The sequence below is a fragment of the Leopardus geoffroyi genome, chromosome B3, assembly GCF_018350155.1.
Source record: "Leopardus geoffroyi isolate Oge1 chromosome B3, O.geoffroyi_Oge1_pat1.0, whole genome shotgun sequence".
Lineage (NCBI taxonomy): Eukaryota > Metazoa > Chordata > Mammalia > Carnivora > Felidae > Leopardus > Leopardus geoffroyi.
The window spans coordinates 82874283-82893511 of NC_059337.1; the positions used below are offsets into that span (position 1 = coordinate 82874283).

Here is a 19229-nt window from a genome sequence, read left to right on the forward strand (position 1 = left end):
CATTACACACTGGGGTCTGCTTATATTCTTTGAGGATACAGTAAGTATTATTAACAACAAATCAGATTTATGTGTCAATGAAATAATAATGCAGTCTGATAAGATTCCAATAGTCACAGACCTCTGAGCAAGTCAAAAAGGCATGGGCCACGTGGTAGAATGTTGCTGGTATCACCACGTTGACCAGTGTTGTTTTCATTGCCTTACTTAGATGTTAGAGGTGATATGTGATTGCTTTCAGGTTAGTTGCAGATCAAACCATGTCATGAAATCTAAGCCTATGTTTTGGAAGAATTGTGGAGTTAGGTATGGAAACAGACTGAAAACTATATAAATATCAGCCACTTTTTATAATAGTGGCCCAATTACACTTGTACCCCAATGTTTATAGCAGCACTCTCAACAATAGCCAAATTATGGAAAGAGCCTAAATGTCCATCAACTGATGAATGGGTAAAGAAATTGTGGTTTATATACACAGTGGAGTACTACATGGCAATGAGAAAGAACGAAATATGGCCCTTTGTAGCAACGTGGATGGAACTGGAGAGTGTGATGCTAAGTGAAATAAGCCATGCAGAGAAAGACAGATACCATATGGTTTCACTCTTATGTGGGTCCTGAGAAACTTAACAGAAACCCATGGGGGAGGGGAAGGAAAAAAAAAAAAAAGAGGTTAGAGTGGAAGAGAGCCAAAGCATAAGAGACTCTTAAAAACTGAGAACAAACTGAGGGTTGATGGGGGTGGGAGGGCGAGGAGGGTGGGTGATGGGTATTGAGGAGGGCACCTTTTGGGATGAGCACTGGGTGTTGTATGGAAACCAATTTGACAATAAACTTCATATATTGAAAAAAAATAATACTGGCCCAATTAATTAACTCCACTCACCATGGAGACAGATAGGAGTATTGCATTTGTGCCTACCCAATGCCAAAAACACTGGTGCTCACAGATTATTGATTGATTTGGATTTAGCTGGATGCTAGATAGCAATCAACATGTGTTTGTTGATTGCTTGATCCAGATGTTTGACATTCTGTAGGAATGTTCCAGGGCCTTATACTATACACAGAGGATAAACAGGCATACTTTTAAAATGTAAGCTTTGCCATAGTTTGAACATCTCCCATCCACCAGTGGAAAAAGGATTTATGTTTAAAATGGAGGTATAACTCTCAACATAAACCATAGTCTTCTCTACTTGTTCAACTGATATTCATTATTACCCATTACTCAAGGGTAGTTGTTCTGGGCTCTGCTTTGTCAGTTCTGAGAAGACCCAAAGTTTCTTTTGGGATGGTGGAGATAGGAGTATTTCATTGTTGTTAATCAGAAATTTTAGGGGCGCCTGGGTGGCGCAGTCGGTTAAGCATCCGACTTCAGCTCAGGTCACGATCTCGCGGTCCGTGAGTTCGAGCCCCGCGTCAGGCTCTGGGCTGATGGCTCAGAGCCTGGAGCCTGTTTCCGATTCTGTGTCTCCCCCTCTCACTGCCCCTCCCCCGTTCATGCTCTGTCTCTCTCTGTCCCAAAAAATAAATAAATGTTAAAAAAAAATTAAAAAAAAAAAGAAATTTTAGTTAGGACAGTTTTCATGTATTATCTATAAGTTTAATAACCATGCGATTTCACTGAATCCTATGTGTAAGTCAGGTTGCATATTTCTTTATTGAAGGCTCTGTGATTATATTACACACTAAGAGCTGAACAGTCAGAGGTGGAGGAGGCTGGGAGAGGGCATACCACTTTAAAACTGTAAGGAAAATGGGCAGTAACTTCAATGTGCTTTAGACATATCCTCTAGTAGTGCATTAATATCATGTGACAAATGCACAAATGAAAATACAATCTTGAAGAGTAAAGATATCCTAGAGAACAGTCTCTTTGTTTTTCAAGTGGCAAAACACAGAGCCAAAGAAATTAAATGTCTTGTCTAAAATCATACAGTTAATGGTGGCAGCGGTTGGCCCAGCACCCAGGTCTTACTACTTACAGATCAGTTTTTGATTGTAATGAGTAACTGATTTTCTCATATATTTTCTTACATTGAATAGCTTCCTTATGTGGACCACCTGTACCTCCCCAATTAACTCTACTTATTTTCCAGATGATCTGTCTTCAAATTGCTTTAGTCCAGACTTGCTTACAAATCCCTTTTATAAAAACCCTGGTTCCGTCTAGGACCTCCCACTGATAGCATGAACTGCTAGGATTGACCTGTCTTTGATGGCTCATGTAGCCTCCTCCCACCTAGGAATGCAAGTATCCTGAGCACAGAAAGGAAGGAAACTTTACTTCTCAACAGGAACTCCCTCTTTCTTGGGAGTAGCAGGATTTCCTTGGCACTGACATTTCCATATGACGTCCACCTCACTTAAAGATCTGTTAAATTGATGCTTTGGAAGTGCATAGATGGGTGGATCTTCAGGAGAAATAAGTCTCTCACCCAAGCTGATGATGTCCAAATGAGACATAATACCTGTTGAGCTCACATTGAAAGTGGAGTGCATTGATAGGGAGTGAAGAGGCATTCTTTTCCTTAGGCCTGCTTTTTATACACAAATTGTCCAGAAGTTTACATCAGTTTGTTTGTAACGTACACTATAAAAGACCTAAACTTGATTTTATGTGTTAAGATCTAAATCCACATTTAGCACATAGTAGCGTGTAAATGAATACATAAAGAGATCTTGATGAAATGAGTCAAATTTTCTCTCGTTTTCTTGCCATATCTCTCACAGTTTGTATAGAATTTTGTAAAATCAGAACTCATCCTTGTGCAGTTGAAGAATTTGGGATTATTTTCTCTGTAGGCATTGGCTCGATTTTTTTTTTCCTCTCTCGTCATCATGGTCCAAATACAGGTATTGATAACCATGCATCATGACTGATTAAAAAAAAAAAAAAGTTCCAAAAAGGCTTCTAAATGAAAGCTGTAATTTTGTATTGGATTTCTACTGACATGAGCAAATCACTTGCTCTTTGCCCTTATGGATTTTATAATGTCATCAGAGTCTATCAATAAAATTATAGCCTACAGTTGAGCATACACTATTCCTTACTGTATTGCATATACAGGGTGTGGGGAGGGGGATGTGCACAAACTGTAGCATGTCTTCCCTGAGATGCACTTTAGCAAGCTGCATGTGTATGTGTGTGTGTTTGCTTTTTCAGTTGAGATCTACTGTACAATCAGTCCTGGAAGATGCATTTGAAAAACGGTACCTGACTTTTACATAGGAATGTTCTCTTGCTTCCACCTGCTGTGAGTGAAATTGACTGGAATGTGCCATTCTGATCAATTTCACAAAGCAGCAGACTCTACATATAGACATGATGGCTGTCCCTTCCACCTGAGCTGTCAGCCCTTCCCCAAGAGGGAAAAGGATACTGCCAGAGACGAGGAGCATATAGCCAGAAGGAAGTGAGAAGGCCCCAGATGCTCCAGTAAGAAAAGCAGATGCACAAAAACTTAAACACACTTTTAAAATAAATAAGAAGGCAAACAACAACAACAACAACAACAACAACAAACAACCCAACAACTAACCCTAAACTCATACCCAGAAGCAGAGGAGATTAAGCTACAGTAAAACAGTGGTTCCAAACCTTGTTGAATTTCAGAAGTCCTCCCTAGATGGCTGTCTTACTCGGTCATTCCAAAATTTATATGGATTTAATATCTCATGTTAATTGGTAGGTACCATGCCAGGTTAAATCCTTTTTCTGTGATCTCTTATATCTTCTCTTTGGAGCCTTGCCTCTGTCCAGTTTTTTTCTATTTCTGGTTACATATAAACACACAGATCTAGCAAATATCTAGCAATAACTATGTGAAGATCTAGAATTTCCCCTTAAAAACGTTTCCCTTATTTCTACCTGATTTGTAGGAAGGATTTATTGTGATTTTTCGTATTATGAATGAGACTATGCATGATTAACAAAGGAGGCTAGACAGGCTCTTGACTTCTCTGTCCCCTTCTTGACTCAGGTGCTCACTATAGCACCACTTCCAGCGTGTAGAAAGGAGATGAGACTGTGTTTTGAGAATTAAATATTTTTGACAGGGAACAGTTTATTAGTATCAACGTTTGGTGAGGAGGGGGGGGGTATCTGTGTTTCTTCCATCTTTCCCTTCCTTCTTTACTGTGATACCATTCTGAGCACTGATTAACTGTGCAAATGTAATTTCAATAGCGCTACTACTGGATGTGTTGTTTACTCATTTTAATCATGACTTTTAAGGACATTGAGATCATCAGCATAATCATCTTTCAACAAATACGTATTGAGGACATACATAGCAGGACACTGTCTCTCAACATTATTACTGTGCTAATAACAACAAAGCCTTATTTAGCATGTACTTTTAAGAAATCATTAACATAACTAATTTTTCAGGGACTGCACTCTGAAGACTCATTGTGAAAAGGGTTATTTTAATTTTTATAAAAGATCTTTTATATATGATGCTACTATAGTAAACTGAAACTGTAGCTTAAATGTCAGAAATGGATATATGCACACATGTACCTTATCAGTATTTTTAATTTTCTGAGCTGCTTTTAATAATAGGTTAAACCCTATGGAATAATCTGTTCTAATTTTATCTAGTTTTTCCTGATTATTTTTATGAAATTTATATAACAGAAAAAGAATAAGCAGAAATCCAACCCCTCACAGTCACTTTAATAATTATAGTTTCTTCCAATTTAACTTGCCTCACTTCTTTCCATTTTATGCCTCTTCGTAATTTCTTCAATGTCATCTGACTGCTACACATCTTCATATCTCACACCTTATGTACCCTGTAATTAAGTCATACTCTCAGAGAAGGTTATTAATGGCATTAAACCACAGGTTGCTAACTGCCACAGGCCAAAGGAGACCCATAGGAGCCTGCAAAGAGTTCCATTTTTTAAATGAGATGCTAATATTTTCAGAAAACAGAAGGTTTTACTTTAAAAAAAATCTAGATATCTGACTTCTGTTAAAAAGGAAGACCTGGCAACTTTAGGTTCCTATTGCCATCCAGTAACAAATATTTCTTTGTTTGTTTCCCTGAATAATGAGTGACCCTTGTTGGCTGGGTAAGTGATCTCCAGTTTGCCATAGTCCCCACTACTCCTTGTTAACGTGTTCAACAATGAGGTCTGGTTGCCATTATCAGGTTTGCATTACTCTCGTTTATTTAGTCCTCTTTATCCGCTTGTATAATTTTGTTGGGTCCTGCAGGTATTTGAGTTTGTGACCCCTAATGTAAATTTATTTATGCGAGACTAAAAATGCATAAAACCAAAACAACTCCCTACTCTTCCTGTATATGTGAATTTTATTACATGCAATATGGTGAAATCAAATGAGCAAAATTGTATAGAAGAAAATGAGGGGCCAAAGATGAATGGAAACAAAACAGAATTTGAAGGATCATGAGGGCACATTTAGTGAAACATCAACTTTATCTAATGCTAGTAATACTCAAATACCACCTCTAAGAATTTTGGAAATGGTGAGTAATTAAAGAAGTCAAAACTAAAGGCAGCCACATATATAATTTAATCCCCTAACAACATTGGTACCTTTATGTGAGTGTGTGTGCATGTACACATGCGTGTGTACATGCACATATATGTATTTGAAAAGTGAGTCAGGTCCACAACCGTGGGAATGTGACAAAGTTGCTCCATTACTCTTGGTATTTTATTGAGCTCCACACTATCTTTGTAAATACGCTGCTGGGAAACACTGCTGTTTTCAGAAGTGAAACTGAAGACTAAGGGACTTTCGTTGGCAACTCAGAAGGAGACCTTCAGGGAAAACTCTTTAAGATGAATATCTCAGCACCCCACTCAAAAAAAAAATGAAGTACAGAGAGAACAAAGAGGGAAAATTTAAAAATGGGCTCCTTTAAAGTGCTGGCAGGTGGGTGAAAGGAAATGGAATATCCATTTTGGTCAAAGACTGTATTAGGCTGAAAGGTCAGGGAGGAAGTGCTCAACCACGTGTTAGACATTTGGTGTTTTTAAACCAATTTTTTGGTGGCTTACAGATTCAGATACTGGGGTTATTTTTGGATGCTTTATGGTAGGGCCGCTTGAGAACATCACTGACTTTCATTGCCCCATTTCAATTAGCCAGTCTCTTTTATGTCACCTTACAAGTGACCCTATGCTTTCTTATATCTGAGAACTTTCTATCATAGTTTGGATTCATTTTATTATTAAAGTTGTGTTAATTATCTGTTAAATAAGGAAATTCAGTGCTGGCTTTCAATTAATGAGGTAACTGGGTCTTTTTTGTTTCATATGTACTTACATCATGATAGAGCCTTTTGTTTTTCCATGAACAGCTTGCAAACTCATGAAATGTGCCTAATTACTTTATTCTTATTTTATATATTTTAAACATTTCATACATTGATACGTTACCTATCTTTCTCATCCATTATGTAACTAGGTTTTGGGCTTAGAATGACTTACTTATAGTTCTTCAAAGTCAGATTTTTAAGAGAGGAGTAAATACCTGTCAAGGTTTTTCAGAAGAATGTAGGATCCATGGAGGACTTGGTTTCTGGCTGAGTAATGGAAGCCTGGAAATAAACAGATATTTCCTATGTTGTTCCACTTAATAAAGTACCTTCGTTGACGTATCATGACTTCTGAAATTAAATCTTACAGGTAAGCATCTGGGTTGCTGCATATATATACTCCAGTACCATGGAACCACTTACCCCCAAGGGCCCAGACCTATTAACAGGTGTGAAGTTCGGCAGTCAATGAAAAGGCAGTGAATGACCCTAGTTACAATAGTTTGTTCAGTCTTGTAGAGTGTAGAGATCTTAAGATATCATCGACTGTGGCGGCTTCTTACCCAAGACTTGAGTTAGGATCTGAGAATGGGCTTCATGAAGCCTGCATATTTTGTGTGTCTGTTTTCTCTTGGTTAAGAACCTATCGTTGCCATCCCAGAAAAAGCCGGTCGCTACGTGATAGCACACTGCATCTCCAGCCAAACAGCTGACACAGCGTACACTGAGGAACAGCATTGCTTTTGAATTTAGGGGAGCCTGGGCTGCATGGCTAGTGGACTCAATCATTTGGTGGTGGAGACCCATGAGGGATAACTCAGGAGGGGATGAAGACCTCCCCCAGCTTTGCCGATTCCACGCAAGCATTTCCTCTTCGAGGAATGATCCAGCCAAGCTTTTCCTCCAAATATTTACACCCTTCTGTTGCAAGAAGTGATGACAGGCTGGCATTTGATAACAAACCCTATCAGGTAAACCTTTTATTAAATGAAACATGCCTTTGAGTATCAAGACGCTTCTGAGGCTCAACTTGGACTCCAAAAAATTATATTTATGTTGCTTTTTTTTTCCTTTTTTTAAATAGGAAATTTATTGTCAAATTGGTTTCCATACAGCACCCATTGCTCATCCCAACAGGTGCCCTCCTCAATGCCCATCACCCACTTTGCCCTCCCTCCCACCCACCGTCAACCCTCAGTTTATTTTCAGTTTTTAAGAGTCTCTCACAGTTTGCCTCCTTCCCTCTCTGTAACTTTTTTTCGCCTTCCCCTCCCCCACGGTCTTCTGTTAAGTTTCTCAGGATCCACATATGAGTGAAACCATACGGTATCTGTGTTTCTCTGTGTGACTTATTTCACTTAGCATAACACTCTCCAGTTCCATCCATGTTGCTACAAAAGGCCATATTTCATGCTTTCTCATTGCCAAGTAGTATTCCATTGTATATATAAACCACAACTTCTTTATCCATTCATCAATAGATATTCAGAATTCAAAAGATATTCTTTCCTTAATTTGGCTATTGTTGAAAGTGCTGCTATAAACATTGGGGTACAAGGGCCCCTATGCATCAGCACTTCGGTATCCCTTGGTAAATTCCTAGCAGTGCTATTGCTGGGTCATAGGGTAGATCTATTTTTAATTTTTTGAGGAACCTCCACACGGTTTTCCAGAGTGGCTGCACCAGTTGGTATTCCCACCGACAGTGCAAGAGGGTTCCCGTTTCTCCACAATCTCTCCAGCATCTATAGTCTCCTGATTTGTTCATTTTAGCCACTCTGGCTGGTGTGAGGTGATATGTCAGTGTGGTTTTGATTTGTATTTCCTTCATGAGGAGTGACATTGAGCATCTTTTCATGTGCCTGTTGGCCATCTGAGTGTCTTCTTTAGAGAAGTGCCTATTTATGTCTTCTGCCCATTTCTTCACTGGATTATTTGTTTTTTTCGGTGTGGAGTTTGGTGTAGATTTTGGATACTAGCCCTTTGTCCAATATGTCATTTGCAAATATCTTTTCCCAGTCTGTCGGTTGTCTTTTAATTTGTTGATTGTTTCCTTTGCAGTGCAGAAGCTTTTTATCTTCACGAGGTCCCAGTAGTTCATTTTTGTTTTTAATTCCCTTGCCTTTGGAGATGTGTCAAGTAAGAAATTGCTGTGGCTGAGGTCAGAGAGGTTTTTTCCTGCTTTTCCTGCTTTCTCCTCTAGGGTTTTGATGTTTTCCTGTCTCATATTCAGGTCCTTCATCCATTTTGATTTTGTTTTTGTGAATGGTATAAGAAAGTAGTCTAGTTTCATTCTTGTGCATGTTGCTGTCCGCTTCTCCCAACACCATTTGTTAAAGAGCCTGTCTTTTTTCCATTGGATATTCTTTCCTGCTTTGTCAAAGTTTATTTGGCCCTACATTTGTGGGTTCAATTCTGGAGTCTCTGTTCTATTCCATTGGTCTATGTGTCTGTTTTTGTGCCAATACCATGCTGTCTTGATGATTACAGCTTTGTAGTAGAGGCTAAAGTCTGGGATTGTGATGCCTCCCGCTTTGGTTTTCTTCTTCAATATTGCTTTGGCTATTTGGGGTCTTCTGTGGTTCCATACAAATTTTAGGATTCCTTGTTCTAGCTTCGAGAAGAATGCTGGTGCAATTTTGATTGGGATTGCATTGAATGTGTAGATTGCTTTGGGCAATATTGACATTTTAACAATATTCTTCTAATCCATGAGCACAGAATGTTTTTCCATTTCTTTGTATCTTCTTCAATTTCCTTCATAAGCTTTCTATAGTTTTAAGCATATAGATCTTTTACATCTTTGGTTAGGTTTATTCCTAGGTATTTGATGATTCTTGGTGCAATTGTGAATGGGATCAGTTTCTTTATTTGTCTTTCTGTTGCTTCATTATTAGTGTATAAGAATGCAACTGATTTCTGTACATTGATTTTGTATCCTGCGACTTTGCTGGATTCATGTATCAGTTCTAGCAGACTTTTGGTGGCGTCTGTCGGGTTTTCCATGTATAGTATCATGTCATCTGCAAAAAGTGAAAGCTTGACTTCATCTTTGCCAATTTTGATGACTTTGATTTCCTTTTGTTGTCTGATTGCTGATGCTAGAACTTCCAACACTATGTTAAATAACAGTGGTGAGAGTGGACATCCCTGTCGTGTTTCTGATCTCAGGGGGAAAGCTCTCAGTTTTTCCCCATTGAGGATGATATTAGCTGTGGGCTTTTTTTTCATATGTTGCTTTTTTTCAAAACATAAATTTTACATTAAAATACATGTTATTGAAGACACTTGAAAATTAGAGTTTTCTCCACCCCCTCCATAAGGAATTTCTACCATGTAGAAATAATACTACCATGAAATAACATCTACCATGTAGAAATACCACAGAAATAATTTCTACCATGTAGAAATACTTTGGTAGACGTGGATATATTTTATCTATATATCGACCTATATATTGATAGAGATACATAGCTGTGGTGATTTGATCCCACTATACTTGGTGCCTTTTATTGCTTAATATATTGTAAAAAAAAACTTCCAAGCCATTGAAGATTTTTTTCAACATCTGTGTTCAAGATCATGAATATTCCATAGTTTTTTTTCTGAAGTTTATTTATCAAAGAGGCAGTGAATATTCTCTTAGCAGTTTATCTGTTCACATCTTTAGCTTTGGCTAAAAAAAGACAAATTTCTAATCCTTTGGATATGTATTTGCCAAAGTGTTCTCTAGAAACTGGAACAATTCACATCCCTGGCAACCATATGCTGTGCTTTTGGGAATCTTGATGGAAGATTAAATAAAAATAATGTCTTAAACCGATAGGTAGGGGATAGAGTATATAGTCTTTTTAAGACCTGTTTTCTCAGTTGTAGTATGCATAGAAAGGGTGACCATTTTACTTAATTATCTCTATTTCACAAAGGAATGCAGGCAGTTACAGTGTAATGGTGTGTTCATTGATGTCAAGTAAAAGCATGTGCTGTTTTCAGTGTTCACATGACCATAACTTTCATTTTTCATACTTCAAGATCTTCAAACTTGTCAAAGCATGCTTTCTCCTTTCCAAGTTTCTCTTCTCAAGCTTGATAGTTTTCAAAAGCTTTCTCCCACTTAGTTGTGCTTTCAAAAGTGTTTGAAATCACACTTAAAGAAAATTAAAGGAAAAAGTGAATTTTCCCTCTAGAAAAGGTCATTTGAATTTGAATTCCAAAGCAATTTAGTTTGGGATGTATAGCAATTAACAGCAAATCTATCTACTTCAAATTGCAGTGTTTATAAGCTTGAAAGACAGGGCTTTTTTTGGACATTTCATTAAGAAATTAATGTTTTCATAACAACTATGGGATTTATATAGGTGTTTATAAATTAGGTAAAACTTTATCAGCGATCTAATTGTCATATAAATGATCGGAAGAGGGAGAATCCTGAGGACTTTATACCTATAGAAGCGGTGTAATACAGTGGTGAGAGGAACATACTTGAGTCATGTTGCCGAGGTTCAAATTCCAGCTGCAACCCTCACTGGCTTTGGGCAATTTACTTTCCTTCTCAGTGCTTTGATCTTTTATTTGTGAGGTGGAGGCAGTAAATCTTGCAGGGTGGCCCGCTGTCCTGGTTTGCCCAGCATTGTCCTGCTGTAGCACCAAAAGTCCAAGATCTGCGGACAGCCATCCCTAAGACAAAAATTCTCCTGGTTTTGGTGGGGGGGGGGGGGGGGGGCGGGGAGGGTGTGGCAAGATTGAGAGAAAGTAAAAAACCCATACGGTGGCCCCCCAAAGAGGGGCTGAAAGCAGCCCTGTTTTTAGCTTCAAAAGTGTCCAAAGATTATCTGTCTTCCACAGTTGCTGTTAACCATTTTTCCCTTGTTGCTGATACTGGCAACCATGAGTTAAATGAGATAATATTTCAAACGTTTAGATTGTGATTGAAATAGAGTAAGCATTCAAAGAAGTCCACTTTTATTATTACGTTAAATATCGTGCTGTTCTTTGGTGGTACTGAATAATCTTAAAAAGAAGAAACGTCATGTGTACTTTCCTCCTATTGATACAATGAAAATCAGTACTGTAGTTCCTTGGAGTGGTAGCAATTCCAGCAATTGCCCTTTCCATGGTCAGTAAAATGTCCTGCTGTCACAGGGTGCCCGCCGTTCCCTCCCACTTTGCCTTTCAGCAGAGATGCTCTGACCCTTTCAAATATTGAGCAGTACGCTCTCCTCTCAATGTGTGCTCACGACTCCTGTTACTGTTAATGGAAGTTACACATGTGTGCTCACCAGGATGAGAAAGCCTTTATCCCATGTTGGGCAAAGACCCGTGATGCTGAATCTCTTTCTAAACTTCAGACCTGAAGGGAACAGTGCAGGGAATTGCTGCTTTCTCACTATATTAGCTTCTTCAATTTCCTTTTAATTGGAGCCTGCAATCCAGATTCTTGTAACTTCAGGAGGATGAACAATACAAATTAAGATCTGGATGCTTTCCAGGAAGGGCTCAGCTCAAAGAACACTTTTTTTTTTTTTCTTTTTAGCACAGTTGTGGCTATTCACAAATCGCATGCAGTTGCCTAATGAGTCCATATTTGCTTCTGAGGTTTCACATTTGCAAACTGCACTGCTGAGAAAGTAAGTGAAGTGTTCACCCACCTCTGGTGTGAGCTGACCGATTTAATGTACAGGACAGATAAATACTAGAATAGTAAAAATTCTAAACCGGCAGCACAGAGCCTTCAAATACGATATCTTACCCTTGTTCAGGACATTCATTTCTCCCCAAGAATTCTTTTTAATGTATAAGACTTCAATTTATGTTTAAGAACTAGTAAACTATAGCAGTTTGACAGCCATTCACACTTAATTCTGTGCATTAAACCAACAGCATTCTTTTCCACAAACATCCATTGTTAGGACAATGCTCTCAGACAGAATTTATGAGAAATGGAATTATGTTACCAAGGAGATAGCATTTACTATAATGAAGAGTAGATCCTAGAAAATGGCCCCTTTTACAGCAGCTCAGAGCAGAGCCACAAAAGCAATTGATTGGTCTTGGCATTTAGTCTTATATCAGCTGTGTCATCCATAGCTTCAGGAGTGAGAACACTAATCTAAAGTGACATTTCTGTTCTGGCGGGCTTTTCTGCCCTGATGAAAGCAATTACTTCATTCCTAAATGATAATTTGCAGGAGTTTCAACCACTTTAATTGATAATTTTTTTTTGTTCTGAGTTCAATTGTGAAGTGATTAGCTGATTTGGTAAATAGAAATTTAAGGTGTGAAATATACAAGTTGCTCCAAGGTAAAGTGCTCTTTATTGGGTGGAGAGAAATTACTTGATAAAGCTGCAGTTTTTCCATTATTATGGAACTGCCAGTTGTACAGCTTAAAGTTCTGGGGGAAAATGAAGAACAAAACACTTTGATTCATGAGGTTTTTGGCAGACACCAAAGCATACAATGAATAGTTTGGTCTTGCTGTGGTTCATTCAAGGATTATTTGAATCAAGGTGAACATTGGTTGAAAAGGATTGTGCAGACCTCTCAGCTTTCTTTATTGCTATTCTAATGACTCATTCTGGAATTAAATCCTCTTATTTAAAGTGTTAAGAATAAAAACGCTCATTGGCTAAAACCAATTAATTTAATTATTAAGTTCAAACATACACAAGGCATTTTCTGAAGATGAGGGAAGGCATTCAGTTGAATGGCTCTAATTACTCTTTTGATCTATTTTATTACAAGTCAAAAATAGGTCATGATTATTCAATGAGAATATATCTTAGTGAAAAATTTTAAGGATGCATCTTAACTTTGATACTTTATCAAATGTTGCAGTTGCCGATGTTTTTGACACCTTTTTAAAGCAGTCAATTTCATATTTCTTACATGGAGAAAAATAATGGTCATTTCACATGTTAAATGAGAAAAATAAAGCAAGAATGAAGGTCAAACTGATTTAGCACATCAAACAGTCTTTGTCAGCCAAGCTTAATATATCCTGAGTTTGTGGAACAAATGAAATTTTGCTGCTATGTTACACTTTGCTTCCAAACAACCATTACAACTGGTTTTATATATTGTGTGAGCATCAGACCATCAAACAGTGCATCTTTACTGACGTGTTGCTGCAGCAATGATCTACAGCAGCAATCTGCCATTTATATAAGGGCAAAATGTGCATCTATATTTAGTTGTGAAATTGGCCTATTATACTCTTGATGTTTACAGAGGCTAACATAAATTAATGATGACAGCTATGAGCAGTGCATTAGTTAAGCAGCAGAGTTCTTACCTTGAACTTGAAGGTTCCAGTTTTAACTTCCAGCATGCACTATACTGTTTTCTTCACACGTTAAAGGAAGGTTTTTGAAATTGTTACCTTTTCTTGGAGAACATTAAAAGACTCCAATTTGTGAGCTATGTAGTGCATAATCCTACTAGATAATAGTTGTTTATGCATTTCTCAATTATATTGCCTTGTAAGAAAGCCAATATTTACAATCATGTGGGAAAATACTGAAAGATTTTTTTTTTCTTTGCAGTAGGTTGATTTGATTGACTTTGAACTCTATGTGATGCCAATGTGTGTTGGGCTGTTTTATTGAAAGTAATGAAAGAAGGGCAAGCAGTGTTTATAGAATCTTTACTTTTTCCCTGGGAATCCTCCTCATTCTGCTCATGTCAGGCCAGGAGTAGGTATTGGAGTCACTATAGATTTCACTGTTAACTATGACCAGAGATCTGACAAGTATGCAGGTGTTCAAAGGTTCATGAGTTAAAATGCTGAAACCTTTGATGAATTTTTGATGGCTGCATTTTTAATACAGGTCGACCTTCTTCTTTTGAGGCTGCATGCCAGATTAATTGATAAATAGTAGAAGTCTGGAGTGCTGGGTTCTCCTAAGCAAAACAAGTAGGAAAATCCATAAAAACCTGCCTTTCTGCCTTCTTAGAAGTACTTTTTAAAAACGCAAAATTTAAAGTGGTTCTAACTCTATCCTTTCGCCTACTGTTAGAAGACCAAAATCTGCTGTGTTGTCTTATAGAGACTGGTCATTGTATTCAAAAAGCTTACATGAAGGTGTTAAAATTGAAGCCTAGAGAAGATTTTCATGTAGAGATCATGTGAATCTATTGATAATGTTCATATCAGGAACTGTTCCACAAATACAATTATAAATTATATAAAAAGAAATGATAAAAATCTGGCTATGAAGAATAGGAGAGGAAGAAACATTTGATTAAGTTGACTTACTTATTTTTGCTCCCTGTTATCCTCTGTAGATCTCCAGCTATATTATTTCCATAATCATCATCACTATTTCTGTGAAGTAGGAAATCAAAGTAATCAATTTTGCAAAGCTAAATTTGATAAGCCACAAAGGATAACTTACCTCTTTTAATTTAATGAGTCATCAAGTCCAAAGTTATCTGTTTTTTTTTCCGCCATGGACAAGTGGCCCAATAAATAATTGACATCTTTATCCAGTTCCGTGGCAGCTTTAGAGAGATTGCAAATACTGAGTCAATTTCATAATACTGGCTTTGTTATAATGGCAGTGCCTGTTCTTTAACTTTTTACTTTTTTTTTTCAGTTGTTGTCTTTTGCTTGTTTTGTCTCCAGCAGAATTTGGTGATTTGGCCTTGCCCCCAGTATGGAAGCTAAAGCAGCAAATGCTGCTGGCACTTTGACATTTCCCCCAACTCACCCAGGCAATCTGGGTGAGCTCTCCATGGTCCTGGATTTGGGATTTTGTTTGACATCAAGGAGAGCTTTTTAGATTTGTGAGATTTTGAAAGCTATTTTGAAAGATCGCCTTTCTCCCAGAGTACTCATAAAATTGTTTTGACTAATAAGGATCATTGAAATTTTGAAGTTTTTTTACTGAAGTTCTCAGAATTCTCCTGAGTAATTCATTCTCTTAACTGTTTGGATATTCTTTTTTTTTTTTTTTTTTTTTTTTTTTTTATAAGCATAGTTGCTTGGCTTGCAATTGAATGCCATTTTTTTCTAGTTTAGTGAACTAAAAAAATGCTCACTTACTTCTTCTAGTAAAAAAATCATTGATTTGTGAACCTTGAATCATTCATCAATGAAACACATATTTTACTTGAAAACTCATTAAATAAACCTGTGGTATACAGCTGATAGACTATAGGTATAAGGAAGACTATAGTGAAAAAGCAATATCTTTGCAATAAAGGAGTTATATTTTGCTTTAAGTATACAATGTGATATATCATAACCAGTGAGTAGAAATCATACTGATGACACAGTGTGTACATTGTAAATGAGTGTTGTGGACCTCAAAGCATAGAACAATCAGTGTGAAGCAAGTGTAGGTTTTATTTTAATATATCTTATATAGTAATACTGTGTGTCAGGTACCATTTAAGTATTTTACAATAATTAACCCATTTAGTTTAATTTCAAATTAAATAGTACTATCAAATAGTACTATCACCCCATTTCACAGATGAAAGAAACTGAGGCAGAAGATTAAGTAAATTGTTCAGGTTTACATAATCAGTTAAGTTATAGAACTGAGATTTAAATACAGGTACTCGGGTTCCATAATCCATGCATTTAAATTTAACCTCTGCTTTTTGCTAGTGTGGAAGACATGCTGAGAGAGGTATCAAACAGAGCTTAAAGTGATAATCATCATCTGAGAAAACATGAAAGGAGTTTAATAGGCAGTTATAGGGTTGTCATCAAGGAAAAGTTAGGCCTTTGGTTGTATTCCCATTGGTTTGATTTCTACGGTCACTACATGGGAAATTACTAAGTGAAGGTCCTAAGTGGCAATAGAGAATGGAGTTCGAGAGGACAAATGAAAAAAGCCAACAGTTTAGAATTAGAGACACTGTAAGATGTATAAAGGAAGCCTGGTCAAATAAACTTATAAAGAATTATGGAGAGAGAAATACTATAGTAATGAGATGGGGCACTAGGATTCAAACAGTTGGGTTTTTTTCCTCTAGATAAGTTTTATGATAAAAAAAAGTTTCATGATTATTATGCTAATAGTTGTTGCTTAGATACTGTTTACCACATGACAGGCATTTTGTACTTTACATATATTGGCTCAATTACTCTCATGAATATTATGAAGTAGATAAAATTATCACATCCGTTTTCCACAGGAGGAAATTGAGGCCTAAGGAGGTTGAGACACCTAGTGAAGGTTGCCGACATGGTAGTTGTAAGTTGGTGCCAATACCCACAGTTTGGCAGCAGAACCCGCACTCCTAATCTCTGTGGTTTCCAAGAAAGTTTTCAGATGGGTTGACTATACTGTCAGCATTCCTAAATCTTTGCAACTTCTTAAAATTTTTCTTTGTTGTAAAACTCTCAAGTGGTCTCTGCCCCATTTAGAGTTCATAAACTATCTTAATTTGTAAAATCTAGAATTATCTAAGAGGTTCACTGATTCATAGTTTCCATGGTAGTAAATGGTAAACTATCGTATGAGCCACTGCACTGGTCCAGGAGATTTGTTGGCCATCCCCATGTTGTAAAATAATAACATTGAGGCTCAGATTTGTTATTGAAAATCACAATGCTTGTGAATGGCTAGGATGGGTCTTATAATTCCTTCATCAGGACTTTTGCCGGAAAACTTGCCAGGGAACTTAAAACATATGAGAGGATTTAAAAAAGTACATTCAATAAGCATTGTCCTCTAAATCTTTATTACTAGTAATTTTTTGATGGCTTGTTACCTATGGTTAAAGGTATATCTTCAAAACATGGAAAATTTGCCAAGCATTAAGCAGAAACATGCATTATGCCAACAGTGTTGTTTAGGAAAGTTAATTATGGTAACATCAATGACAATAAGAGTGGAGAGTCTAACTTTACAAGTTTTATAAGAGGAAATTCTAGATACTAGAGTATTATCCTTTTGGTTGGTGAAAAAGCCCTTTGAAGAATCTGAAAATCATTTACTATCTTCCCCCAAATATATACACAGTTTGCAAAGGACTTCTAGATTTATAAATAAATAAATAAATAAATAAATAAATAAATAAATAAATAAAACACGTGTGTGTATATATATATCTTCTGAAATTGCTGATTTTGTTGTTTGGTTGTTGGTAATTATTGGTGAGGATGATAAGATTGTCATCAAAGAGAACTGAAATTTTGATTTGCTGAGGATCAAGGAAGAGTCTCCTTTTCCAAAGTTACCCAAAGACTAGGTGGAAGAAGGTCAGAGCAGTGGGAAGTTTGGGAGTCATTTCTTGTTGATCTGAAGTTTAATCATTTTTTATATGGCACAGATTAGGATCATAATGTTATATTCATGATTTCCTGTCTTTCTTTGGTATTGTAGAAATACAACCATAATTTTTGGTTTAGAACAGAATGTGCAAACACATAGTTTATTTAACGTTTTAATGTAGTCTTTAATTCTATTTGAGAATTGCTTACAACTAAGCTGTACTTCCCAAAAGCAGGCATAAGATTAATCTACAGTCTGAGTCATTGTCTACACATCTTTAGCTTAATCTATTCTATCAACATCTCTATGACCTTTGTAATCCTTTGACTGCATTTTATTGCTGTTGCCCTTAAAGCCAATTACTACTTATTATAGATACAGTGCTGTCATTCTGAAAGACTTCTGAACTGTGAGGTCTGTATAATGAAAAACCCTTGTTATTAAGATTATGGCCAGGCCAGTTACTCGAGTAGGGTAACACAGAGTGTTTGAGTTAAAAAAAAAAAAAAACAAAACACACACACAAAAAAAAAACACACACAAAAAAGAATGTGTGGGGGAGGAGAGGAGAAAAACAAGAAGGTGGGTCAGGAACACATGAAGTAAGTTTGGCCCAGTGGTATTTTAGATAAATCAAATATCAGAGGACAGTGTTTGGGCAAGCTTCTGAAGGCATTAATGTCCATGCATTCCCTTTCTGGAGTGGAAATAAGAAGCCATTTGTCCTCTACCTTTGGAGTCCATTGAGTTGTTCCCTGTGATCTTGGTTTTTTCTTACCACCTACCCCCATAGAATTAGATTTTTTCCTTAAACTATTGCTAAGCCTATGCAATAATAGCAATTTCAGGATAATGGCCTCATGTTCTACTTGTTTCAGTCAAATAAAGAAATTCCTGGTATGAAAATTAGTCATGTTAATGAGCTAACAGATGAGCCTATTTGTGATGCTTTGAGTGACATATATAAAAGGGAAAGTTACATAGAACATCCATGTAAAAGTGCCTTTCAAAATTGGCCTCCCAAATTCTTATCCAATTGTAAACTGCATCCCTCCTCATTTACTGACCAAATGACAGGTTTTATTAGGCTTGCATTATTTTTTTAAAACTTTAATTGGTTAACATAAAATTAAAACATAACATAAAATTGGAAATGCCATATAAAAATTGAGATTTTGTTCTTTAGAACTGCTTCTGACGACAGCAGGTGCGCCCTCCTCCAGAGCAGCAGTCCACTGAGACTGTGTGTGCCTGAGCTGTTGTCCTCTCCTGCCCCACAGTTGCCATCAGGCCTCTTCACTCATTGACATTCCCTGCCTTAACCCCAGGGGCCCTTCAGTTTACAACCTCTGCTCTAGTGCTCCATCATAGTCACTTACTGAACAACAACAGTTGTAAGTTGAGCCCACCTTCTGGAGTACTGTTTGATTACAAGAACACAAAAAGAGCAAAGCGCTGAACTTGAACCACTGCACTCCACAAGAGGTAGAGAAGACATCTCAAAAGACCTAGTTCTTTGGGCACAGCTGACCTAAGTGGTGTTAGATAGATTGCTTTTATTACATAAAGGGAGGGGCATGAATGGTTCTTTTGCCCTAAGATGTTAACCCAGATCCTGGGTATACTTACACTTTATCAGATTGTAAGGCATCTCTCACTTTATTTACACAATTTTCAACAAGCCAAAATTGCCA

The 19229-nt window shown here is 37.1% G+C and overlaps 1 protein-coding gene across 9 annotated transcripts in view; it reads left to right on the plus strand.

Moving 5' to 3' along the window:
- NPAS3 (neuronal PAS domain protein 3) overlaps positions 1–19229 on the plus strand; it is an 861794-nt gene that overhangs the window by 245754 nt on the left and 596811 nt on the right. The window lies entirely within an intron of this gene.